The sequence below is a fragment of the Antechinus flavipes genome, chromosome 2 (genome assembly GCF_016432865.1).
Source record: "Antechinus flavipes isolate AdamAnt ecotype Samford, QLD, Australia chromosome 2, AdamAnt_v2, whole genome shotgun sequence".
Classification (NCBI taxonomy): Eukaryota; Metazoa; Chordata; class Mammalia; order Dasyuromorphia; family Dasyuridae; genus Antechinus; species Antechinus flavipes.
The window spans coordinates 362,445,198-362,472,066 of NC_067399.1; the positions used below are offsets into that span (position 1 = coordinate 362,445,198).

The 26,869-nt window shown below is 37.4% G+C and overlaps 1 protein-coding gene across 2 annotated transcripts in view; it reads left to right on the plus strand.

The window, feature by feature from the left end:
* CDKL3 (cyclin dependent kinase like 3) overlaps positions 1 to 26,869 on the plus strand; it is a 110,106-nt gene that overhangs the window by 78,945 nt on the left and 4,292 nt on the right. The window contains exon 13 of one of the 2 annotated variants that reach the window (XR_007950731.1): positions 18,043 to 18,186. The gene's annotated coding sequence lies outside the window, so the exon portion shown is untranslated. The remainder of the gene's footprint in view (positions 1 to 18,042; positions 18,187 to 26,869) is intronic. The other variant, XR_007950732.1, reaches the window with a different exon arrangement.

A 26,869-nucleotide genomic window follows, 5' to 3' on the forward strand; every position in this document is an offset into this window, starting at 1 on the left:
TCTTGTTAATTTTATTTTTGCCTGCTTTTTAAAGTCAGATTGGTTAAAGGTTTATCAGTTTTGTTAAACTTTATTATATGTTATGGGCCAGAACTCTTGTACTTAAAACAAGGATTCTTACAAGGTGCTAATTCAATGGAATTGATGATACAATGGTTATCTAGTTTAGCATGGTGCTTTATAGTTCTCTAAATTCAGTATGATTGATTTAATCTTACAACAAATAATGGTTTCCTAGTGCTATAATGATTGATTTATACACAGTGTAGAGCATATAAGCTGGGATCCTCAGCCAGATTCAGAGCTAGAAAAGACAAGTGAACTGGAGGCCCTTGGACTTAGAGTCATTCATCCCACCTCACACCACCTTGATGTCAGGCTCTCCTTAGTTTCTCCACTGAAACCAAGACTCCAGAAGGTCTCTAAGAAAGCTAGCTGAAGCCCTAGGCAAGGAAACAAGATTTTGAAGGAGACAATAAAGGATTTGGACTTTTAACGTCTGGCTACTCTTGTGGTGATTACTGAACTGAAACGAAGGCTGCTTCCAAGACCTCCAGAAAACCAAACTAAGAATACTACAATTATATATGCTTTAAAAAATTTTTTTCTGAATAAACAGAATAGAAAAAATAAAGATAGAAAAAGAAGATAAAACAAAACAAAGCAAAACAGAACATGTCATATACCCAGCAGAACTTCTGGGAGAATTTAAAATATATAACAACAAATTTCCAGTTCAAGAAAGGATATATAATAGAAGAAGAAATGATATTCATGAGTATCCATCTTTTCTTTGCTTCTTTGTAGGTTGTTCTTTTATTCTCTGCTGTGTACTTTTTTTACTTTATTCTTTTTTCCTCTTTCATTCCTGCTCCCCCTTTCGTCCCACCCCAACCTTCCCCAAGCAGGCTGTAATTAAGCCTGCTTAACAGATATATTTAATAGACACACACACACATATCACACACACACATATTTATATGTGTGTGTGTATGTATATATATATATATGTGTGTGTGTATATATATGTGTGTGTATATATATATATATACCTATAGATTCAGTCCCATATACATATATATATAGGCAACATTCATACAGATCTACATTCTCTCTCTCTCTCTCTCTCTCTCTCATACACACACACACACACACACTTACCCATATGTAACTATACATCTAAAACAATATTAGTATGGCTGACTTACCAACATAGATTTCTCTTTTCATTGAATCTTTTAAGTTTGACTTTGTCTAAGATCAATGATTATTATCCATACTTCTTTTTTTTCCCTAAGAAATTTAAGTCCTGATCCTTGTAGTGTTAGTGAATATCTTTTCTTTGCTCTCTCTGCTAATTCTTCTACTTTTATTCTGCTCCTTAACTTGTCTTGCTATTAGTTAACCTCCTCCCAACCTAGCCATGGATCCCTCCGTTGTCTTTTTCCCACACTGCCCATCTCTCCCCCGTTATTTCTTTATAGATTTTTGATGGTGATATATACCCTTCATGGTATATATGTAGTGTTGCCTATTTCACCCATTCCCTATGTGAATAGGTTTTCAAAACTACAAGTTCTCCTCCCCCATCTACTGTCTCCATGTCTATTCTTCCTCTGCACCTCATTTATGTAAATATTTCTTTTGAGTTACCCTTTTGCTGATGCCAATCTTAAACATGTGGTTTATATTTTCATGTAAAAATCATAAATAATTTGGCCATGTTAAGTTCCTTGAAATTAATCTTGGATATTGGCTCTTGTATGATAAATTATCTATTGAGTTTGGGTTTGGTTGAAAGTTCTGAAAATGTGGTAATTGAATATCCACTTTTTTCCATTCAATATTATGGATAATTTTGCTAGATATGATATTTTTGGGCACAGGTCTAGTTCCTTTTATTGCTAGTATGTATGATTCCAGAACCTGCTGTCTTTTATTGTGGCTGCTGATAAATCCTGTAGCTCCAGCACATTTGAATTGCTTTTTTTCTTGTTTCTTGCAAAATTTTCTGTTTGATCTGGGCATTTCAAAATTTGGCAATAATATTCCAATATGTTTTCCATAAAGGATCTCTTTGAAGTGCTGTTTGGTGGATTTTTTTCTATTTCTATTTTTCCCTCATGTTCTATCACTCCAGAATAATTTTCTTGGATTGTTTCTTACGTTCATGTGTCAAGATTCTTTTTTTGTCACAGGTTTCAGGTAGTCTTATTCTTAGAATATTTTCTCTTCTTGATCTGTTCTCCAGATCCGTTGTTTTTCTTATAAGATGCTTTGCATTCTGTGCAGCTTTTTCATTCTTTATATTTTGTTTTGATATTTCTTGGTCTCTTATAACTTTACTGGATTCCCCTTGTACAATTCTAATTTTCAAAGAATTATTTCCATCTTTAAGACTTTGTATCTCCTTTTCTAGTTGGTTAACTTTTTTTCATAATCTTCTTGTTTTTCTTGGCTAGTTTTTATTTTGAGTAGGACAGTTATGACCCCTACCCAAATTGAAATCAGAGATCTCAAGGTAAAAAAGCAAAAAGGATTTATTACAACTTCTCAAGAAAGGGCAACTCCCAAAAGACAAGGTGTCATCAGTAGAGGATTGCAAAGTATATACTGAAGAGAGTGGATTTATATAGCCCTAGTGTGGAATTCCCCCATTCCTTTTTGACCTTTTCTCTACTGGGGAGTCCAGGCTCACAGTATAAGTGGAAATCTATCCAGAGACTAAAAATCTGCCCAGAAAGTAACTAAAAATTTACAGAGACTAAGAATAAGTAAACTAATGATACTAGCAATGATACACTTGCCTAAGATAAGGTAACATAATTTCTAATTGCAAAGCTTCAAGTTATAACTAGGGCATAAGTCGGGTCTTCACTCAGTTTATTCTATTCAATTTTATTTTATTTTATTAGTTTTTTCTCAATGTCTTTCATTTGATTTTTAAGTTCTTTTTTTTTTTGAGTTCTTCTATAAATTTTCTCTGGGCAGGGAGCTATTTAATGTTACCCTTTGGATGGAAAAAGCTCTTTTTATTATAGTGTCCTCCTCTGAAGATAAACCCCAATCTTCCCTTTCTACATAATAAATTTCTAAGGATTGGGTTATTTCTTCTTTGCCAGTTCATTTTTTTAATGGAGAAGTATTAGTATAAGTACCTCTAATCTTGGAGTGGGGAGATGGTTCCACTAGCTTCACTTCAGTTCTCCTCTTTGACCTGGAAATCCCAGCCAAAATTTCCATCCTCCTAAAGTACTGGTAGCCAGCAATATCCCTGCCCCACTGTTTCTATATTCATCTTGGGTGCTGGTTGCAGGACCGTGTCTCTGCAGCATAGCTGGACCTGGTGTTCCTAATCAGCAGAGTTTCATTCCGTCTTCTTGGACTCAAACCTCTAACTTCTCAAGCTGCTCGGGAGGTAAAAATTTTTGTGGTTCCTGCTGAGGCTTAGCAGGAAGGGCTAATCCCAGGGTTCCCCATTGGGTATTTCTGCAGAACTAGACTGGAGATATTTGCTTCATAATAGTTAATACCTGGTCCCAGGTCTTTCTTTGGATCTTCTAAAATTGTCCTTGGAGGACCCCTGTTCTGCTCCAAGTCTTCTTGATTTTTCACCAGTTTTTGTTTTCCCTGGGGTGTAAATTTGTTCTGTTTGTGAGGGAAATTTGCAGAATTTGAAATTTATTGACCTATTCTACCATCTTCCCAGAATCCTCCCCTATATGCTTTCTTGAAATGGACATTTATTGTTACATATTTTGAATTCTCCCTGATGTTCTGTTAGATACATGACAATGTTTTGTTTTGTTTTATTTTCCTTTTCTGTCTTTTTTTCTATTCTGTCTTTCCTTATTTTGTTGTTAGTTCAATTAATAAAAGAAAGAACACACACAAAAATGAATTTTTTACATTCAGCTAAACTCGATTTAAATTATTCCTTCTTGCTTAATCATCTAGAGACACAATAACTGAGTGAGTAATGATTGGTAATTGAGTTACTTCACCTTTAAAATTTGTTACGAGCTGTCATCTTCACATAGTAAAGTTGACATTTTAATATAATAGGTTTCAGGGATGCAACTTGAGCTTTGCAAGATGGAACCCTTCAGGAAAGAGATGAAACTAGGAAATGAAATGTCTCATAGATCTCATTAGAGCTTTAAGCCAAGTCTATCAACAGATCTACAAGGTACACTGACTGAGTCTGTCCTGACTCTGACATAATTTTGTTTCCTAGCCAGCTGGACAGTGGAAGGGCACGTTTGGTTGGGAGATGCATAGAACTTCATGGGTTGTTTTTCTCTCTCTGGTATGCAGTGTCAGTTTTTGTAGGTATGTTTTAATATATATTTTGAGTGCCAGCTTCAAATTCTGCTTTTTATGATAGAGGCTGTACTGGTTGTAAATATTTTTTTCTGGACTCAGATTTTGTTTAATGAATACAGATTATTGATAGTTTTGTGCCTCTCTGCATGGTTGCCTGGTCTTTAAAAGCCAAGCCTCTTGTGTTTTATAAATAGATACAGAGGATAATTATTATGGTGCTTAGTGTTGTTTGGACCCTTGCATAATGGTCTGTTCTTAAGCTTTATTATAGGATTGTAAAAGCTATTTAATCATTTCATAAAGGTGACTTAATGACACCCTGCTCTCTAGGAGCATCTTTTGCCCTACTTCCTCTCAAAGTAGCTGAAAACTAATTATTAATTGAGCTTTATATTTTCTTGGGGAGGTGATCATTATAATCATTCCCATTTTGTATATGCAAAAATATTCAGCATAAAAATAAATAAATAACTTGCCTAGGTTCAGTCCGTCAATATCACAAATTTGAAACCATGACGGCATCTTAGGGAAGAGAAAAAAGAAAGAAAGAAAGGAAGAAAGGAAGAAAGAAAGAAAGAAAAAAAGAAAGAAAGAAAGAAAGAAAGAAAGAAGAAAGAAAGAAAGAAAGAAAGAAAGAAAAGGAAGGAGGGAGGAAGGAAGAAGGAAAGAAAGAAAGAAGGAAGAAGAAAGAAAGAAAAAGAAGAGGGAAGGAGGGAGGAAGGAAGAAAGGAAGAAGGAAAGAAAGAAAAGGAAGGAAGGAATAAAAGAGAGGAGGAAGGAAGAAGGGAGATAGGAAAGGAGAATGGCAGGGAAGGAGGAGAGAAGGAGGGAAGGAAGGAAGGAAGGAAGGGAAAGGAGGAGAGAGGAGGAAGGAAGAATGTATGTTGTTCAAAGGTTAACTTAGGTTTGTTTTCTACCTGACCCCTGTTCCCAGGGAAGAAGTCCTGGAAGTAGATCAAGGAGCACTGAGTGGTAGGAGAAGGCAGTTCTTTCAGGCCTGTGATCAGAATCAGGAAGTGTCATCATCTTTGCCTTGGCCTGTATATGTCTGGTGTTGTTCCTGCTTACGGTCACCTTTATCCAATGAAAACCCCACTGTTAATGGTAAAGATCTGACATTACCTACCACCATAATAGACTAATTGTTTAGGGCAATTAGGTAGTGCAGAGGAGAGAATGTCAGGCCTGGAATCCAAGTCTTCCTGAAGTCAAATATGACCTCAGATACTTAGTTTTGTGACCTTGTTTGACTCAGTTTTCTCATCTGTTTAAAAAAAAAAAAAAAAAAAAAGGCTAGAGAAGGAAATGACAGTATTTTTGCCTAGAAAATCCCAAATGGGGTCACAAAGACTGAGATATATCTAAAAACAACTTTACAACAAGGACTCAGTCCTTCCAGAACTTCCAGATTTAGTCATTCCTTCAAAAAACAGTTACAATTTGATTTGTTTCTAGTTTTGATTTTGTATTATTTCTATTTTAGTCTTCCCCTTTGGATGTGGTTAGTGGCAGTGTGAGAATTCCCTCTGGTCGGCGCAGGTTCAGTGTGAAAGAATTCATGAATCTGAAAAGTCTGAATGGCAAAAGGGATTTTTATTGGCACTGAGAAGCCAGCTTTGCTAGGAAAACAGACTTCTCCGTGGCAAGGGCCTGTCAGAGAAATAACAAAGATTATCACTGAGAAGAGGGTATCTTCAGAGCGGGCAAGAATCCTGGCAGGCAGCTGTGCCAAGAAGAGAGGTCCCTTGGCAAAGCATAATCCTACTTCAGACTTCTGCAAAGATTTGGAGTTCAAAATTGTCTTTTATTGGTAGTCAATGCTTCCATTGAAAATTGAATGAGAATCACTCAATGTTGTCAATGACCCCAGGTCCAGATCTCCAATTGAATAAAATCACTTTGAAAGCTTTTCCCCAGAGCCTGGAATTTCCTGAAGAGGATCTGGGCTACCTCCAAAAGATCAATGGAGAGTTATTTGACCAAGATCTCCAATTGATGATACTGCTTAACTTGGAAAAGGCATCTCTGGGAAAGCATACTTTTCCCCAGACTTTTCAGTTCTAAGACCCTGAATCTGGTTTCAGGGTTCACTCCTGTCACTTCCACCTTTAGTACTATTAGTATTATATCCAGTTTCTGGGATGCCAGAAGTCAGGGTTGATTAATAATAATCTTTAGGTAATTTAAATGGGGAAATGTGCTCCAGGAACACTTCAACACCAAGATATTTTAGTGTGTAGTAGGCATAATAGCCTAACCTTTCTCCCCAAGCAAGTTTGGCTAAAAGGTATTGAGGCCTTCTTGGAGAGTTGTTTGGTTCAGGGGACTAAAAGATCAGCCTATTGATGTCACTTCCTCATTATCTGAATACAAAGTAGCTTTGAGGAGCTCATTCTGGAGTTATGCTGATGCTTTGCAGGGAGATCATCATGGATGGCTTAGGCAAGAGATCTTTGATCAGCTGAATCAAACAGAGGTGTTCTCACTACCCAGCCTTGATGAATATTCTTCAGCTACAGCTAAGTGAATCTCTTTTTTGTTCATTGTTCAATGACCCACAAGTACCTGATTTTGTTCAAATATCAAACTTAAACTACCCCAGGACTGTCCTGAATCAGGACCAACCCAGACTATAGCAATAAGACAAGGGAAAAAAAATTGAGGGAATTAATATAGGCAAAGAAGAAACAATATGACTATTTTTTGCAGATGATATGGTGATATACTTAGAGAAGCTTGGAGAATCAGCCAAAAAGAATCAAAATAATTAATAATGAGCAAATTTGCAGGATATAAAAGAAATCCATGGAAATCCTCAGCATTTCTATAGATGATCATGAAAAACCACGAGGAAGATATAGAATGACAAATTGCATTTAAAGTAACTGGGGAATATATTTATAAAAAAAAACAAACAATATTACAGTAACAGCAAGATTGTGTGATGATCAATTATAACAGGTTTATTTTTTCTCAGCCATTCAGTGATCCAAAGCAAACCTAATAAACTTTGGATGGAAAATGCCATCTGAATCCAGAGAGAGTACTAAGGAGACTGAATGTAAATCAATACATACTATGTTCCCATTTTAAAAGCTTTTTCTTCTTTTTTTTTTCCTCTCATAGTTTTCCCCTTCTTTTTGGATTTTTTTCTCCCAACATGATTCATAAGAAAATATACATACATATATGTATGTATATATTATATATAAAGCAAACAAGAATGCACATGCATGGCCAAAAATAAATAAATAAATAAGCTTTTTAAATGTGTAACTGGTGGAAAAAAAATAAAAACAAACAAATTTAAAAACCCAAACAACTTAGAAGTATGAGAGATGATTAATGGTGTAGTTTCCTCAGTACTAAGTATTGCTTCTACCAGAAGGAAAAACTCAGTGTTAAGGTCTTCATTTTCCTGATAAATCTCTATAGGAAGATACACATACCATAGACTCCCTCTCATTGGATATTTCTAAATATGGTACAGGGTTATGCATAATGAGGGATTGGGAATTCTCCACCTCATGATTAGACTAGAGGCAATATGAATAATTATAATAATGAAGGATTAGGATCACTTTGTTAGGATTAGTCAGTTTCACAAGGAAGATTGTGGGGGGATCTGGTTGATCAATGACAAGATGGACATGAACAGGGACAAGAAGTCGGGTTAGAAGATAGGATAAAAAGAAGCCTGTGAGCCTCCACAATTTTCACTCCTTGGATGCTGCTGCTGCTTGAGCAAAAAAGGGCCATGCCCTTTCTCATGAGGAAAAATTAATGAGCTGTTTACTAAAATAGCTTTTCTGTTCTCCAACTCAAACTCCGAATTTTCTGTTCTGATGGTTGACATCTGTCATAGAAGTCTACTTTCAAGATACATGAAGGAACTATATGAATATAATGGTAAAACACTGATTATGAAAATAAAAATATGTCTAAATAATTGAAGAAATATTAATTGCTTATGTGTTGTATTACGCCTACTACACACTAAAATATCTTGGTCTTGAAGTGTTCCTGGAAATATAATACTATTTAAATTAGTCACTAAAGTAATTAATTACTTCATTAAGTAATTATATAAATCCATTAATTTACTAATTCAGTGCTATAGTTTAACTACCAAAACATTACTTTATAGAACTAAAAAAAATAGTAACAAAATTCATCTGTAGAAATAAACATTTAGGAATATTAAAGAGAAAATATGAAAAAAAAAAAAAAGATGAAAAGGAAGGGACCTAGCAATACCAGATCTCAAATTTTACAACAAAGCAATAATCATCAAAACAGAGAGAGGATAGCTTAAGTGGCACATGGGAGAGAGTACCAGTCAGGAAGTCCTGAGTTCAAGTGTGACCTCAGAAACTTAATAGCTTTATGGCCCTGGGGAGTCACTTAACCTTGTTTGCTGGTTTCCTAATCTGTAAAATAAACTGGAGGAGGAAATGGCAAATTGCTCCAGTATCTTGGTCAAGAAAACCCCAAATGGGATCATGAAGAGTCAAATATGACTGAAATGATTCAACAACCACTAAGATCATTTAGTAAAATAGTGAAATATATCCAAGTAAACCATTTATTAAATGCAATAATAGCAACTAAAGACAACTGGGTTTAAAACTCAGTATTTGACAAAAACTACTTGGAAAACTGGACAGCATACTAGCTGAAATTAGATTTAGAAAGTACCTCATACTATGTACTAAGATGACATTCAAATAGATAGTTGATCTAGATATAAATGCTCATATCAACAAATTAAGGAAGAGATTGTCTTTCAGGTCTACAGATAGGGGAAGAATTTGTACCAAACAAGGAATAGTGAGGCTCATAGAAGATAAAACGAACAAGTATGATTACCTACAACTTGAGAAGTTTTATACACATAAATCCAATGCAACTAAGATTAGAAAGGAAAATATTAACTGGTGAAATCTATACAGTAAATTATTTTGCTAACAGTCTCATTTTCAAGATATATAAAGACAATTCAAATTTATTAAGAATAAGAACCATTTCCTAATTGATAAAGGATTTGTCTAGGCAATTCCCAAGAAATTCAAATTACTTACAGTTATATGAAAAATTTTCAAATTCACTAATTAAAAGAAATAAAATTAAAATTCTGAAGTTTCTATCAAATCTGCAAAATTGATAAAAATGAAAAATGATAAATGTTGGAGGAGCTATAAGAAAACAAGAACATTGATGCAGATGCAAATTAATACAGCCATTCTGGAAAATCATTTGGAAGTATTCCAAGCAATTGTTCAGCTATATATATATAACCTTGATCCAGTAATATCACTACTAATTTTATACTTCCAAAGAAATAGAAGAGGAAAAGTTCTATAGGTTTAAAAAAATTATCAATTTTATTTGTTTTTATGATGGGAAAGAAATAGAAACTATGGATCTGCCTTTTATTTGGGGAATGGCTGGAAAATTATGGGATATGAATATAATGGAATGCTATTGTACTGTAAGAGATAAAGTGACAATTTCAGAGAAATCTGGCTAGACTTGTATGAACTGATATAGGATGAAGTGAGAACAATAATATACTATATCAATGGCTCCTCCTCCAAACTCTCCTGTTTCTGTAGATAGTATTTGCCTGAGAGTAGAGGACCATGTTTGACCTAACCATTCAAGTTAGGTTTTTTCTCAACAATCCAAAAACTAGGAGAAACTTTTCTACTGAACAATTTATAGAAACCAGGAAAGCCAAATAAGTTCCACCCATTCTAAGTAATCCTAAAAGGCCAGTGCTTCTCTTCCTTGTACCTCATTGTCTTCATTTGTACAACACAAGAGTTGGACTGGATATTCTTTATTATCTTCATTATGTAGAAGAAACTATGAGAGGGATTGCTGTTCTGAAAAAGTTTCTTGCAGACAGAAATTGTTTCATTTTTGTCTTAGTATCTTCAACATCTAGCTTAATGTTTTATACATAAGTAAGCATTCAATAACTACTTATTGATTGATCAGATTCTGACCAAAATGGAGAATCTGGTTGTTAAAGTGAAATTGATGGAAATTTGGAAAAGAAGTAACTATTCTATCTTATAGTTTGTGACAAAGAAAAAAGAAAAGTAAACAGTCCAACACATCTTAGATTTTTGAAAGTAAATTTCAAAACATTGTGAAGTTAGCTCTTCTTTTCTTTTATACTAATGGATAAGTAGGATCTCATGACCTAAAACTAAAATTTTAGTGAAAATTGGTCTGAGAATATTATACTAATATAATACTAATGACAGAATTGCACATTCTGGTGAGGGAGAGAGTTTTTAAAGATTCAGGTATGGATTCACTACCAACTTAGATTTTTAAAAGATATATTCATAAAGAAAAGAAGTAAGAATAAGAAATTGTTGAGGAGAAAGACATACCAACAAGATTAGGGTCCCCCAGTCAGTGTCATGGATTTGGCAAAAGAATTTGCACACTCAGTTTGTCTCCAAGTTAAGGGGCAAGGATTTATTATGCTGCCTGATGGCAAGCTAAAGTTCCAAAGGAGTTTTTATTAAAAAGAGGCAGAATCAGGGAGATAATTGTGATGTCAGATGAAATGAGCCAAAGTCCAGGAGTTTTTAGCAGATTCAGAATCAAGAAGATAACCTTATAGAAAAGAGAAACCAAGATTAGGTTGAAAAACTAATATTATGATTTAGAGGTAGAATAGCAGAGTGGTAGGAGTAGGGTAGTTCTTATCGTTGAGTTCCACAGCTTACTGACTAACTGATTGGCCAGCATTGTTTGTGGCACTCCCAAACCTGGCTAGCCTTAGGACTTCTCAGGACTTGCCACTGTCACTTTCTCACACCTCTTTATTCCCCCCTCAAGCAATCCAAACCCAAATTTATTTGGGACAAAGAGACAAAAGTCATCTTCTTCTGGAGCTATATCAAGCTGACAAAGGATGTAGAGCTGGCCCTGCTTCTAGCTAAGTCGAGACTGAGAAGAGGAGATTTGATTGTGGTGGTAGCAGCATTCAGGGGATATTGAGATTTAGGATTAAGGGACCCATGGTATTCAGGCTGGAAAGTTCATGGCCTGGAATTTGGAAGAAAAAACAGCTCACTAGTAGTAGAAGAGAAAACAATTATCTTGGAGAAAGTGGAGGATAACACCAACAATAAAAAAGAAAGCTGGAGTGAGGCAGACCTGAATAATTGTTTGATCAGTGAAAATAGGTTTTCCAAGGCATTGGAGAGCATTTTTTCCTGAGTACCTTGATGTAGGCCAAAAAGAAATTTCCACTGCCTGATCTCTGAGATTAGAAGTTGGGTATTTGAAACCATCCAGAATGAGAAAAGGTATACCCCCTTTCTTTATCAAAGTTCTGTTCCTGGAAGATATATGAGAGAGTGTAGGAATTGAGGAGCTGGGGAATTAAAAGTGCCATGGTCAAGAGCAAACGGAGCAGCATGGGCAGCTGAATCTGCAAGCCTGTTTCCCTTTGCCTGAAGTGAATCCCTCTTTACTAAATATAGCAGAAAACTTTTTAGGTCCGTGGACAACTTACAGTATTTGTAGAATTTCCCCTGCATACTTAATGGGGGAATGTTTGACTGTGAAAAATTCCCTGTCTTTACATATGGACCCATGAGCATGCAAAACATGAAAGGCATATTTGGAGTATATTACAGATGTTCACTCTCATTTCTTTCCTTAGTTCTAAAGCTCTGGTGAGGGCAATAAATTGGGCTTTCTGAGCAGAGGTTCCAAGAGGGAATGGCTTAGCTTCCAAAATGCCATTGAGGCTCACCACAGAATAACCTGACTTCCTTTCCGGTTTTCAAGAAAACTGGAACCATCTGGGTTATCAAGAGAAATGTCCGTCAAGTCAGGTCAACTGAAGTAGATAAAATCTAAAGCATCCTCACAATGTGAATAATATCACCCAACTCAGTGCTGTCAGGGAGCAGAGTGGCAGGGTTGAGAGTATGGCACACCCAGAGAGTCAAGTTAGGAGTGTCTAACAGGAGAATGTGATATCTGGCTAGCAAGCCACTGATAACCTTTGCTTCCAAAATTCTCTGAACCTGATGAAGGGTTAAAAACCTTCAATGGTTGGCTTAGGGTGAGCTTGGAGGTTTCCTCAATTAGAAGAATTGTGGCAGCCATTGCTCTAAGACAGGAGGGCCACCCAGATGATAGCCAGGTAAGCTTCTTTGAGAAGTAAGCAACAGGTCTGGGATCAGTTTTCAGTAACTGAGTCAAGACCTCTAGAGCCTAGCCTCACCTTTCATAGAGAGGATTGGCAATAATCCAAAAGTTAGGTATCCAGATTCTACAAAATCCAGTCATGCCCAGGAAAATATGCAGCTGTTATTTTGAGGCAGGCTCAGGGAGTGACAAGATCTTCTGCTTCCTCTCCTAGGGTGAGTGAGAGGTGGGAGTTAAGTCACAGGCTAAATACTTAAGGGAGGTGGGAGTTGTCACAGTCTAAATACTTAAGAGAATGATTGACAATGTGAGCCTTAGATAAAGAAACTTTATAACCTCAGGAGCCTAGAAAGTTAAGGATAAATTCACCCAGAAGCCAGAGAAACCTCTCAGGTTGGGCTGCAAATAATGAGACTGTTATTATTTGACTCAAGGTTTCTTAAATCTTTATCCAGTACTTGTCTAAATACATCCGGGGGTCTGAGAAGAAAAAGTTGGGTTCCCAATTTCACCATTAAGGGAGCAGGACAATAGGAAAAAATAAGAGTGTTTGAATAACAGGTGACCAAACTGACAAGGCAGAAAGGTCTCAAAACAGTACTGAAGTTTTCCTTCAATTCCCATTGCTGAGGTTAATGTAGTCAGAGAGTTATGGAAATCCCCTTTTAATTGAAGCAGGTTCTTTGTGAAAGAATTCAGGAACTCAAAATATTAATTGGCAAAAATGGAAGTTTATTGTTGCCAGTTGAAGCCAGTTTTGCTAGAGACTGACTTTGTTAGTGGCAAAGTCTTATTAGGGAAATGGAAGCTGACACTGAGAAGAGAATGCCTTCTCAGTGGGCAGGGTCCTAGAAGCAGAGCAAGTTACTTTGGACCTTCTGCAAAGAAATAAGTTCAGAAACTGCCCTTTAAAAGAAGTCTTGAGGCTTCAGATTTCAGGTTGAAAGAAAGCCAAAGTTCCCAAGCCTAGATGCTTATCAATATCTGGCCTGATCTCCAATTGGAATTCAAAAGGTCTGGCACCCTCAAAAGATCAGTGAGGTGCTTTAACTTGTCTGGGGGGATATATCTTCCCCAGGAGGGCTTGAGATCAGTTTCAGAGGGATAATTTTAAAGGGAACACAGTTTCACTCCCCCTTTATCCCTTCTCAAGCAGTTACCACACAAATTCATTTGGGGGGAAAAAGGGTGAGGATCTCAAAATTTCTTGTAACTACTTCAAGCTGACAAGAGTCGTAAAGATACTGAGGGGAGGAGAGGCTCAAGCCAGGAGGGGAGGTATGAGATCTGAAGACAGCAGCAGGTCATCCCAGTTAATCATCTCAGTCTACAAGCTGGAGGGCAGTTGAAAATTCACAGCTTGAAGCCTAGAGGAAACAAATCTCAGAAACAGAGTAAAAGTGGGGTATCATCCAGGGTTGAGATGATGATGTTTGGGAATAAGGCCTTTTGCAAAAAAGGCATCAGATACAGTGTGTGGGCTGCCTTAAGAATGCTGATAGCCCACCCCACTATGCTGAACAAGCCCCACTGCCCACAGAATTCCCTAGCTAAAAGTAATTAAGGAGGTAATTGCTGTCAGGGGCATAGAATGCCATTCAAGAAAATTAGGAGACAAAATGCTAGGAGCAAAAAAATTTCTCATCTTTAATAAACAGGCTGGCAGTTTCATTGGCCAGCTGGATGATTGTGGCAGGAAGGATGTTCTCATATTTTAAGTGTCCCACCCAGGGAGCTAGCATTGGTATGCCTTTAAGAACCAAAGAACATTTCCCAAAAATCCTCACTTTTGTCTCTTTGAAGGGGTGGGGACTGTGTTTGAGGTGCTGGCATTGTAGCCTAAAGTGCAAGACCAATAGTGCTTGGTCTGAGGGTGCTTGAACCCAAGCAGAAGGAGAAAGGGCATACTCCCTTTTTTTTCCCAGACAGCCCCATGAGCATGCAAAATATGAAAAAATATGAAAAACATATTTTGGAGTCAGTTCTAAAGCTCTGGTTAAGGCAGAGGTCCCAGTAGGCAATAATTAGCTTCTAGAGTGCCAGTGAAAGTCACCACAGAATAACCTGCCTTCATATCCCCATTTTCAGGGAGCAAGATGGCAGGGTCAAGTGTGACACACCTAGAGAGCTGGGTCAGGTAGGTAGTCCCCCACCAAGCCTCTGATGCCCTTTGGCTTCTAAAATGCTCTGGACCCGGTGGAGAGTTAAAACCTCTAATGGCTGTCCCAAAGTTATTTGTGAGGCTTCTTCAATTAAAAGGGCTATGGCAGTCACTACTCTAGGCAGGATGGCCAAACTAGGGACACCAAACTCAATTTAATCATGCTTCCTAAAAGGGCTAGCAGCTTCAGCTCCTTTAAAAGAGATAGATAGTAGGTCTGGTGTGGGTGTGGCCCTGCCTGTCCAGATTGCAAATCAAGATAAAACTTCAGGTAAACTTCTCAAGATCTCTCAACCATGTAACTAAAAGTTCATGCTTAAAAAATATCTCTGGAGGTCTGAGAAGAGAAGATTGAGTCTCCAATCTCACCATTAAATAGTACCCCAATAAGGGAACAGGATAGGAACATTTACCAAGTTACCAAGCTGGTGAGGTAGAGTAGAGGTCTCCAGACAGGTCTTGAGCCCTCCTACTATCTCTATTCTATGGGGGGAGAAGGAGGAGATACCAGAGTTGCAAAGCAAGACTGAAGGAGAAAGAAATTCAATGTTCTTATTGGCTGTTGATGTTGTGTTGGAACTGGAGGGAGGGGGAGTTTGGCAAAGCCCCAAATTCCTGCTGGAGGGCAGGACATTGGGGAGATGGCTCAGTCCCTGTGGGCAATCTCTCTTCCTCCAATGTTCCTCCTGCTCAAACACAGGAAAAGGACTGAGAAGTTTAAAGCACAGATCTCTGTAGTTCCTGGGAGTAGCAGCCAAGAGTAGAGACATGTCTCCAAATCTTGCTTTAATTCAATGACTTTTAATTCCATAACCTCTCTCCTCAGCTAAAGTCAGATTCCAGTTATTAAAGATTCCAACAGCTCTTTGTAACAGTTGAGTAGGAGAAACTTGAGGGCTCAAAATTGGCTACTTGAGGGCTCAAAATTGGCTTCTTCATTTTCCTTGGTATATCTCCCCAGGATAGATCAAGGAGGGTGTTGGCCTTGGACCCATCAAAAAGTTGGGTGGGGTCCTCAGAATGGCCAGATTTCTCCTCAGTCTGGGAAAGATTTGGCATTGAAAGAGACACCTCTGCTCTGAATGTCTCTCCTAGAGAATTAATTGTTTCTGTCAGAGGGCAGATGTTAAAAATCAGTATCCTGTAAAGGAGGAAAAAACTGGAAGAGCCAGGATTTCATTCAGGTGAGAGAAATAGAATTTCTGAAAGGAATTTAGGAGTGCATAGAGATGCAAAGGAAGACTCCTTTGTCTCTAGATGGACTGGAAGGAGGAAGTCTGATTTCCTTTGCTGTTTTAATTTAAGCTTTCTAGTTTTGAGATTTTTCAAGCTGAATTTGTCTCTGCGTAAGGAAGTATTCTTAAAAGCAGAGGTGTTTTGACCTATTTTTGCCAGGAAAAAGCCTTAGTTTTCCCAATTTTATAGCTCCTCATCTGTCTCTAGACATTTCTAGAAATGGAGAGATGACAAATGCTCTCTAAGTAAGGGGGCTTTTTTGTCAGAGAATGCCGGTATTCTCATACCAGGCATCCCTGAGAGAATAGTGAATACTGCTCGAACCTGGGGCTCCAATGACTCAAACTTCTCGAGTGTTTGAGTGTTCTAGCTATAGAATAAGCAACAACAACAAAAGGCTTTTACCTCATCCAGGTTTTCAGGGATCTCAGTCAGGGAACTAAATGATGAGGTTAGTGACAGTCAGAGAGTTGTAGAAATCCTCTGTTAGTCGAATCAGGTTCTTCGTGAAAGAATTCATGAATCTGAAATATTAATTGGCAAAAATGGAAGTTTATTTGGATAGGATAGCCAGTTTTACTAAGAGACTGACTTCTTTAGTAGCAAAGTCCTATTACAGAAATTAGTCCTATTAGGCTGGCACTGAGAAGAAAATGCTTTCTCAGCAGGCAGGGTCTGGCTTTGGATCTTCTGCAAAGAATGAGTTCAGAAATTGAGGCTCAGATTTCAGGTTGGAAAGCCAAAGTCCCTTTGGCCTAGGTGCTTATCAATGTCCAACTCCAATTGGAATTTAAAAGGATCTGGCATCCTCAAAAGATCAATAGAGTGCTTCTTGACCAAGATTTCTAATTGAATAATGACACAGCTTATCTGGGGAGATATGTTTTCCCAGGAGGGCCTGAGAGACTCCAAGATCAAAAGGAAATAGTTTTACTCCCTCTTCATCATTACCTTAGGAAGGAAGAGGTGGGTGGAGCTAGAGTACCAGGGCAGGACAGAAAAAGGAGGCTTTCACAAAGTCAAAGAGAAATTCAATGGATTTACTTGCCACATTCAAAATTACCCTGGATTCAGCCATTGTGATGGGGCAAGGTTGCACCTGGTATTGAGGGGGAAAGGAACCCCAAGGGATTGGGACCACAAAAACGTTTTTGTGGAGTGTCTCAAAAGAATTTTTAGGCTTAAACCCATTTCCTGGTCAAGTTCTTATATAAATATACTAATTTTATGGCCTAGAGGTAGGATCAAGGAGTGGTCTCTGGAATTTGGTTCTCACTGACCAACAGATTATCTGTCTGACAGTCAACAATGAACTGAGGAGTGGTCTACTCACTATTTTCTCAGGAGTTTGGTCTGTGGGACTACCCTGAGGCCAGGAAATTTCATAATCAGAAATATTGTTATTCCTACATTGGGTATGGGAGTTCCCTGAGGTAGACTTCAAAGCCAGAAGATTTAGAATGACTGACTTATTGTTAGAACAGAAGCCCCCTAAGGTCAGGGGACCTGAAAATAGTGTCTCCTCTAGAAGCTATATTACACCATTGGTCTTGAGGAGACTGGAGGATAGGTCATTGGGGAGAGGCAGCTGGACTCCACTTTGAGCCGTCTTTCTTCCTGTGCCCCTCCTAAATGCTCTTTGGGCATGAGTCTGAGAGTTTCTGCCAAGGACAGATATCCTGGCCATGGCATCTGAGGCATGAACCCCCAAAGTTCCTGGATATGGAAGTGGCTAAATTTAAGCCTGTTCTTTGATCCCCCCTGGCTCTGTAATCTCCTTCCTCTGTCACAGTTTGTACCCTAATATTGAAAACCTTTAAAGTTGTTTCCAACAGCTGTCTGGGAATTTTGAAGATCCAGAGCTAAACTTCTACAGCTTCCTCCAAATGAATGGGGCAGACTAATAAAATACATGCTGAGATCAGGGGTCCCCTCTGGAGAAGTGGGATCCAAGCTAGTGCATTTCTTTAGAGCTTTTTTAAGTTGCTCCTGAAAGAGGACAGTGCTCCTTGGGTAACTTAAGTTTTTCATAATTAACCTGCTTAATTCCTTTCTTCATACCTTCAATGAGGCAGATTAGAAAATGATCCATTCTTCTCTGTCTCTGCTTCCTTCCTGATAATCCCACACAGGGTCTGAGACTGGGACAACAATAGCCCCTGGGGGGTATTTACCAAAGGAGGAAGAAGACTCAGCTATATCATCTCCAAATTTCTGGTCTGGATCCCAGATTCTTCTCCTCTATGATGCAGCAAGTGATGTTAGTATCTCCCCAGGTAAGATCAAATTGGAGGGAGATAGTTTTAAAACCCTCAATTTATCTAGTAAGGTCCTCAAAGTAATGGCCAAGTTTTCCCTTAATCTGGGAGAAGTCTGACTTTGAAAAAGGCACATGAATCCTGATTCTTCGACACCAAGAGTCTGCTACTTCTCTCAATAGGCAGAGTTTTGAAAGAGTAGCTGAATCAGAATCCTTAGGGAGAAAAAAAAAAAAAAAGGTTCTTGTTTGTTATATGGGGGACTGAGGAGTGGGGACTGGAAGGTTCAGAAACCATTTTAGAAGGTGAGGATCCAGGGAAATATTGCTAAACATAAGAAGAAATATTGCTAAACATAAGGTTCACATCTTGATAAAAGGATAGTCCAGGAAGAGTTTCTTGGGCTTCCTGAGAAGGATTGAACCAGGAGACAAATGGGGGATCCTCTGGAGAAGTAGAAAAGTGGGGTTCATCTAAAAAGAGGTCTTTGTTCAATTCTACTCCAGTAGGTTTAAAGATAGAGATGAACTGCCCCAGTTTTGTCATAAGCCTTAGAATTCCTAGATATATAGCCTCCTTGCCTCCCTAGTGTCCCAGGGAGGGTGAACATAGGTGGCAAAAGATTGTGGGAGGTGGAATCAAGATGGCAGAGAAGGCACACGCGACTTTCTAAGCTCCTTTCATGCCCTCACGACCAACTATTAAATTCAGCCTCAAAAATAGTGCTTGACTGCTAAAATTCATAAAGATTTGAAGCACACAATTTACCAGCCGAAGATAATGTGCAAGATCGCCAGGAAAGGTTTGTCCTGAGGGGTCAGGCACAGACCAGCACAGGCAGGGAGAGACTAGCGTCGGGAGCAGACCAGGGGTGGGGGTGACCTCTGCGGCTAGAGACAGCTTGTCCCATAGGCTAACTGCTCTGCCTTAATTATAAAGGAGTAAACTGGCAGAGAAAGTAAAGCCAAAGACAGAGAGTATTCTCTTAAAAAAATGCAAGAACCTAACACAAGCTGGCTATAACCACCCCAAACCGGAAGTAACTCACCTCAGACAATAACACAGCCCTGCAGCCACATCTTACAGTTTGGGGGCTTTTGTGGGGGCACTTACAAATCTGCAAGGCAGGGGGGCAGCCTCTAATCTGCACAGTGCGGGGCTCAGCCTGGAGCAATAGAAGAACTTCCTTAGCACGACTGTACTTCACGGGGCAGAAACACTTCTGCCCTACAGGGCTATTCACTGCTCAGCTGCTGATACCCACAGCCCCAGGGCGGGCTTTGGCCTGGGGTAGTGAAACTTTCACTGCTCAGCATCTAGCCCCAGGGCAGTCATTATCCCACACAGTGGGGTTCTTTACAGGGCACTTTCCCAGCTCAGTCCTGCAGGCCTGAGTTACTTCTGGGTGGGGAACTCTTTCCCAGAGCACTCTAGTACCTGACTGCTCTTTGTAGCCGGTTGGCAGAACAGCTACTCGTCAATACACCTATCACTGCTCTGCAGAGGAAGTTGGTAACCTCCTGGCCCTGAAGGCAGATCCTACAGGCTTTAAAAAATGAGTAAAAAAATCAAAAGGATGATCAATAGTTTCTATACAGAAAGAGAGCAGCTTTTCAACGCCAAGGAGACAAATAGCAGACAGTGTCCAGACAATTGTTGGTTCCCAACACAAAAGACTCTCCTAGAAGAGACTATTAAAAATCTTAAAAGAGAACTAGAAGAAAAATGGGGAAAGGAAAGAGAAGCTATGCAAGAGAGCAACAACTTCCTGAAATGTGAATTGGAAAAGGTAAAAAACTCCCAAGAAGTGCAGGGAAACAAAATTTGTGAATTGGAAAAAGAAAATAACTCACTAAAAAAAAAAAAAAAAAATTAGTGAAGTGGAAAAAATTCCATAGTGCAAAACAACTCATTTAAAAACTCAATTGGACATACACAAAAAGAAGTAAAAAAAAAAAAAAAAAAAGCTAATGAAGAAAATAACTCACTAAAAATCAGAACTGAACAAATAGAAATGACTCATTCATTGAGACATCAAGAATCAGTCAAACAAAACCAAAAGAAAAAAAAAAAGAAAAGAAAAGAAAAGAAAAACTAGAAAAGAACGTTAAATATTTACTTGGAAAAAACAACAGACCTGGAAAATAGATCTAGGAGAGATAACCTGAGGATCATTGGACTTCCCGAAAATTACGATGAAAAAAAGAGCCTAGATACTATTTTCCAGAAAATCGTCAAGGAGAACTGCCCAGAGGTAATAGAACCAGAAGGTAAAATAGGCATTGAAAGAATTCATTGAACACTTTCTGAAAAAGACCCTAAAATAAAAACTCCAAGGAATATTGTGGCCAAATTTCAGAACTATTACACTAAGAAAAAAAAATATTACAAGCAGCCAAGAAAAAAACAATTTAAATACCGACATGCCACAATAAAGATCACTCAAGATCTGGCTGCCTCCACATTATTATTTTTATTTTTTAAAAATAATTTTTTATTGACAAAACCCATGCCAGGGTAATTTTTTACAACATTATCCCTTGCACTCACTTCTGTTCCAATTTTTCCCCTTCCGCCTTCCTCCCCCTCCCCCAGATGGCAAGCAGTCCTATACATGTTAAATAGGTTACATTATATCCTAGATAAAATATATGTGTGCAGAACTGAATAGTTCTCTTATTGCACAGGGAGAATTGGATTCAGAAGGTATAAATAACCTGGGAAGAAAAACAAAAATGCAAACAGTTTACATTCATTTCCCAGTGTTCTTTCTTTGGGTGTAGCTGCTTCTGTCCATTCTTGATCAATTAAAACTGAGTTAGATCTCTTTGTTGAAGAAATCCACTTCCATCAGAATACATCCTCATACAGTATCGTTGTTGAGGTATATAATGATCTCCTGGTTCTGCTTATTTCACTTAGCATCAGTTCATGTAAGTCTCTCCAATCCTCTCTGTATTCATCCTGCTGGTCGTTTCTTACAGAACAATAATATTCCATAATACCACATTTTATTCATATAACACATTTTATTCAACCATTCTCCAATTGATGGGCATCCATTCATTTTCCAGCTTCTAGCCACTACAAACAGGGCTGCCACAAACATTTTGGCACATACAGGTCTTTTTCCCTTCTTTAGTATCTCTTTGGGGTAAAAGCCCAGTAGAAACACTGCTGGATCAAAGGATATGCACAGTTTGATAACTTTTTGAGCATAGTTCCAAATTGCTCTCCAGAATGGCTGGATGTGTTCACAATTCCACCAACAATGTATCAGTGTCCCTGTTTTCCCACATCCCCTCCAACATTCCGCATTATCTTTCCCTGTCATTCTAACCCATCTGACAGGTGTGTAGTGGTATCTCAGAGTTGTCTTAATTTGCATTTCTCTGAGTAATAATGATTTGGAGCATATTTTCATACGGCTAGAAATAGTTTCAATTTCTTCATCTGAGAATTGTCTCTTCATATCCTTTGATCATTTATCAATTGGAGAATGGCTTGATTTCTTATAGAGTCAATTCTCTATATATTTTGGAAATGAGACCTTTATTAGAACCTTTGACTGTAAAAATGTTTTCCCTGTTCATTGTTTCCATCTTGTCTGTATTAGTTTTGTTTGTACAAAAACTTTTCAATTTGATATAATCAAAATTTTCTATTTTATGGTCAATAGTGTTCTCTAGTTCTTCATAAATTCCTTCCTCTTCCACAAGTCTGAGAGATAAACTATCCTATGTTCTTCCAATTTATTTATAATCTCATTCTTTATGCCTAGGTCATGAACCTATTTTGACCTTATCTTGGTGTATGGTATTAAGTGTGGATCAATGCCTAGTTTGTGCCATACTAATTTCCATCTAGGGATGAGTTAGCAAGTACGATCCCTGTGAGGCTTCCAATTGTGAAGAGGAAAATGAAGCCTAGGGCCCACAGTATGGTTGGAGATCATTTAATGTTTCCCCCATGTAGTGTAGCAGTCATCTAAATACTTTAACACCAGTAGGAATTGCAATAATTATTGTAGCTGACGTAAAATATGCTCGTGTATCTACGCCTAGTCCGACAGTAAATATGTGGGGAGCTCATACAATAAAGCCTAGGAAACCAATGGATATCATTACTGACACCATTCCTATGTAGCCAAAAAGTTCTTTTTTTGCCTGCATAGTATGTAACAATGTGAGAAATGATTCTGAATCCTGGTAGGATTAGAATATAAACTTCTGGATGACCAAAGAATCAGAATAGATGTTGATATAGGATTGGGTCCCCTCCTCCGGCAGGATCAAAGGATGGTGTGTTTAGATTGCAGTCAGTTAAGAATATTTCCCAGCAATTTTTGTCAAATAATGCATTCTTATCCCCAAAACTGGGGTCTTTGGGTTTGTCAAACACTTGATTATTAAAGTTATTGCCTGTTTTGTCCTTTGAACCTAACCTATTCCATTGATCACCTAGTCTATTTCTTAGCCAATACCAGATGGTTTTAGTAACCGCTGCTTTATAATATAATTTTAGATCTGGTACAGCTAGGCCACCTTCATTTGATTTTTTTTTCATTGATTCCCTTGAAAATCTTGACCTTTTGTTTCTCCATATGAACTTTGTTGTTATTTTTTCTAGGTCATCAAAATAGTTTTTGGGGAGTCTGATTGGTATAGCCCTAAATAAATAGATTAGTTTAGGTAGTATTGTCATCTTTATTATATTTGCTCGCCCTATCCAAGAGCATTTAATATTTTTCCAATTGGTTAGATCTGACTTTGTTTGTGTGGAAAGAGTTTTGTAGTTTTGCTCATAAAGTTTCTGATTTTCCCTTGGCAGATAGATTCCTAAATATTTTATACTGTCAGTAGTTACTTTAAATGGAATTTGTCTTTGTAACTCTAACTTTTGGATTTTGTTAGTGATATATAAGAATGCTGATGACTTACTTGGGTTTATTTTGTATCCTGCAACCTTGCTAAAGATGTGGATTATTTCTACTAGCCTTTCTAATTCTACTTAGAATTAGAATACCTAATTCTAATTAGTAGAATCTCTGGGGTTCTCTAAGTATACCATCATATCATCAGCAAAGACTAATAGTTTGGTTTCCTCATTACCTACTCTAATTCCTTTAATCTCTTTCTCAGCTTTTATTGCCAAAGCTAGCATTTTTTTAAATAGATGCTACTGATTATTTGGTTATTAATATGGCCAGTTATACTGATAGTTTTCCTAATATTGAACCAGCCCTGCATTCCTGGTATAAATCCTACTTGATTGTGGTGATTATCCTGGGGATGATTTTCTGTAGTCTTTTTGCTAATATCTTATTTAAGATTTTAGCATCAATATTCATTAGGAAGATTGGTCTATAATTTTCTTTCTCTGTTTTCAGCCTACCTGGTTTAGGTATCAGTACCATGTCTGTGTCATAAAAGGAGTTTGGTAGGACTCCTTCATTCCCTATTTTTTCAAATAGTTTATAAAGCATTGGGGCTAATTGTCCTTTAAATGTTTGGTAGAATTCACATGTAAATCCATCTGGTCCTGGGGATTTTTTTTTTTAGGGAGTTGATTAATAGCTTGTTCTATTTCTTTTTCTGAAATGGGACTATTTAAGCAATTTATTTCCTCCTCTGTTAACCTGGGAAGCCTTTATTTTTAACAAAAACCATATGATTATCTCAATAGATGCAGAAAAAGCATTTGATAAAATTCAACATCCATTCCTATTAAAAACACTTGAGAGTATAGGAATAAATGGACTTTTCCTTAAAATAATCAGTAGTATTTAAAACCATCAATAAGCATCATATGTAATGGGGATAAACTGCAACCATTCCCAATAAGATCAAGAGTGCCCATTATCATCATTACTATTCAATATTTTATTAGAAATGCTAGCTTTGGCAATAAGAGCTGAGAAAGAGATTAAAGGAATTAGAGTAGGTAATGAGGAAACCAAACTATTAGTCTTTGCTGATGATATGATGGTATACTTAGAGAACCCCAGAGATTCTACTAATTAGAATTAGGTATTCTAATTCTAAGTAGAATTAGAAAGGCTAGTAGAAATAATCCACATCTTTAGCAAGGTTGCAGGATACAAAATAAACCCAAGTAAGTCATCAGCATTCTTATATATCACTAACAAAATCCAAAAGTTAGAGTTACAAAGACAAATTCCATTTAAAGTAACTACTGACAGTATAAAATATTTAGGAATCTATCTGCCAAGGGAAAATCAGAAACTTTATGAGCAAAACTACAAAACTCTTTCCACACAAATAAAGTCAGATCTAACCAATTGGAAAAATATTAAATGCTCTTGGATAGGGCGAGCAAATATAATAAAGATGACAATACTACCTAAACTAATCTATTTATTTAGGGCTATACCAATCAGACTCCCCAAAAACTATTTTGATGACCTAGAAAAAATAACAACAAAGTTCATATGGAGAAACAAAAGGTCAAGATTTTCAAGGGAATCAATGAAAAAAAAAATCAAATGAAGGTGGCCTAGCTGTACCAGATCTAAAATTATATTATAAAGCAGCGGTTACTAAAACCATCTGGTATTGGCTAAGAAATAGACTAGGTGATCAATGGAATAGGTTAGGTTCAAAGGACAAAACAGGCAATAACTTTAATAATCTAGTGTTTGACAAACCCAAAGACTCCAGGTTTTGGGATAAGACAAAAGTTGACAAAAATTGCTGGGAAAATTGGAAATTAGTATGGCAAAAACTAGGCATTGACCCACACTTAACACCATACACCAAGATAAGGACAAAATGGGTTCATGACCTAGGCATAAAGAATGAGATTTTAAATAAATTGGAAGAGCATAGGATAGTTTATCTCTCAGACCTGTGGAAGAGGAAGGAATTTATGACCAAAGAAGAACTAGAGATCATTATTGATCACAAAATAAAAAAATTTGATTATATCAAATTGAAAAGTTTTTGTACAAACAAAACTAATGCAGATAAGATTAGAAGGGAAGCAATAAACTGGAAAAACATTTTTACAGTCAAAGGTTCTCATAAAGGCCTCATTTCCAAAATATGTAGAGAATTGACTCTAATTTATAAGAAATCAAGCCATTCTCCAATTGATAAATGGTCAAAGGATAAGAACAGACATTTCTCAGATGAAGAAATTGAAACTATTTCTAGCCATATGAAAAGATGTTCCAAGTCATTATTAATCAGAGAAATGCAAATTAAGGCAACTCTGAGATACCACTACACACCTGTCAAATTGGCTAGAATGACAGTGAAAGATAATGCAGAATGTTGGAGGGGATGTGGGAAACCAGGATCACTGATACATTGTTGGTGGAATTGTGAATACATCCAGCCATTCTGGAGAGCAATTTGGAATTATGCTCAAACTGTGCATACCCTTTGGCCCAACAGTGTTATTATTGGGCTTATATCCCAAAGAGATTTTTAAAAAGGGAAAGGGACCTGTATGTGCAAGAATGTTCATGGCAGCCCTCTTTGTAGTGGCCAGAAACTGGAAACTGAGTGGATGCCCATCAATTGGAGAATGGCTGAATAAATTGTGGTTTATGAATATTATGGAATATTATTGTTCTGTAAGAAATGACCAGCAGGATGATTTCAGAAAGGCCTGGAGAGACTTACGTGAACTGATGCTGAGTGAAATGAGCAGGACCAGAAGATCATTATTTACTTCAACAACAATATTATATGATGATCAATTCTGATGGACATGGCCCTCTTCAATAATGAGATGAACCAGATCAGTTCTAATAAAGCAGTAATGGACTGAACCAGCTACACCCAGGGAAAGAACTCTGGGAGATGACTATGGACCACTACATAGAATTCTCAATCCCTCTATTTTTGTCTCCCTGCATTTTTATTTCCTTCATAGGCTAATTGTATGGTATTTCAAAGTCCGACTCTTTTTATACAGCAAAATAACTATTTGGACATGTATACATATATTTTATTTAACTTATACTTTAACATATTTAATATATATTGGTTAACGTGCCATCTGGGAGAAGGGGGGAAAAAGTTCAAACAAAAGGATTTGCAATTGTCAGTGCTGAAAAATTACCTCTGCATTTATCTTGTAAATAAAAAGCTATGATAAAAAATTTAGGTGGCAAAAGTTCCTTAAGGAACTTTCCCAAGAAATGGCAAGAGATTCTAAGTCAGGCACACCTGGCATGGAAAATTTGCAGAGTGAAGAGCTCAGAAGACCCAGGAAAGCTTCCTTGGGGCTTCAACTATAGGATTGGAGTAAAAAGGGCTTATCATTACAAAGAGAACATAAAATTTGGGGACCCTACATTTGGTGCCAAAAATATTGAGAAAGACACCCCAAAAAGATTAAGGTTCCCCTGGCTGGTATCATGGGTTTGGTGAAAAAAATTGTACATTCAGTTTGTCTGCAAATTAAGGGGCAAAGATTTATTATTCTGTTTGACAGCAGGCTAGTTCCAAAGAAGTTTTTAATAAACAGTCAGAATCAAGGTAACTTTATATGAAAGAGAAACCAAGTTTAGGTTGATAACCTAATATTACAGTTTAGAGCTACAATAGCAGAGTGTAGGGGTGGTGTGGCTCCCATCATTGAGTCTACCATTTACTGACCAACAGATTGGTCAGCATTGTTTGTGGCACTCCCAAGGACAGCAAGCTTTAAGATTTCTCAGGACTTGACA